This window comes from Cetorhinus maximus, unplaced genomic scaffold (assembly GCF_964194155.1).
Source record: "Cetorhinus maximus unplaced genomic scaffold, sCetMax3.hap1.1 HAP1_SCAFFOLD_1356, whole genome shotgun sequence".
Taxonomy (NCBI): Eukaryota; Metazoa; Chordata; class Chondrichthyes; order Lamniformes; family Cetorhinidae; genus Cetorhinus; species Cetorhinus maximus.
In genome coordinates this window covers 56,440-57,692 of record NW_027597297.1, presented here as the reverse complement: position 1 = coordinate 57,692, position 1,253 = coordinate 56,440, and the positions used below count along the sequence as shown (strand labels likewise).

General features: G+C 45.3%; 1 pseudogene; it reads right to left on the bottom strand.

Moving 5' to 3' along the window:
- Positions 1-736: 736 nt before the first annotated feature.
- On the bottom strand, positions 737-915 carry LOC144676106 (U2 spliceosomal RNA; annotated as a pseudogene).
- Between the last annotated feature and the right edge of the window lie 338 nt (positions 916-1,253).

Genomic DNA, 1,253 nt, shown 5'->3' with positions numbered 1-1,253 from the left:
CTCTTGGAGCTCCTCCTTGACATCGACCCCCATCGACTGCAGCCGGAGCAGATTCTGCATCTTTTTCTGGAGTCGGGACATTTCCCTCTGTTCCTTTCTAGCTTTCTGGGTGCCTTTGAGGATGAAAAACCTCTTGATGCTTCCCTTGATCGCTTCCCACCAGTGTGTCAGGGACTCAAAGAGGGGTTTCACGGTTCTCCAACCTTTGTAATCCCTCTTGAGCTCCTCAATGTTCTCTGGGGTCAGCAGTTGCACATTTAGCTTCCATGCCCCCCTGCCCACCCTCAGGTCCTTCTCCAAGTGGCAGTCCGCCAGTAGGAGGCAGTGGTCAGAGAAGAACACCGGCTTGACCTCGGTGGATCTGACTGTGAATGCACGGGACACAAAGAGGAAGTCTATCCTGGAACGAATGGACCCGTCTGGCCGCGACCAGGTGTATCTACGCTGCGCTCGGTCTGCAGGGTTGCTGAAGACGTCGTGCAGCTTGGCATCCTTAACTGTTTCCATCAGGGATCTGGACGTAGCGTCCAATCTGCTGCCGGCCCTGCCGGCGAGTGTTGGGTGAGCGTGCGTGTTTTTTGTGTGTAGCTGCTGCGGGTGAGTGAGTGAGAGAGAGAGAGAGAGAGAGAGAGAGAAAGAAAGAAAGTTGGATTTTGGAACATGTACATGTTGAGAAGTAAAGAAAGCAGATGTTTGTAAGAAAACTATTTTTAGCATTGAAAATCCCCTGGAAAGGGGAGGGTGCACCGTTCCCAGAGATACTGCAATACCGGGTCGATGCGTGGAATGGACGGAGCAAGCCCCTATTCCATCTCCCTGCTCCAAAAATCAATTTAATATATGGTCCCCAGATAAGGGACGTATCAGATATTAAACTGATAAGAACAGATTTTTTTTTTTTTTTTGTAAAAATATACTTTATTCATAAAATATCTTCAATCACATTCCAAACCATTTCAATAACAACATTACAAGGGTACAATCCAGGTTAAACTTTTACAAAATGTATCACCAGGTGCATCAGTACAAACAATATTACAATCATTTACAGCCTTTCATTTTGATCTGTACAGCCCGAGGGGCTCTAAACAGTTCCCAGTCTCTCGGTGCGCTGTGGTAGAAAGGTCTTAAACTGATAAGAACAGATTTTTTTTTTTTGTAAAAATATACTTTATTCATAAAATATCTTCAATCACATTCCAAACCATTTCAATAACAACATTACAAGGGTACAATCCAGGTTAAACTTTTAC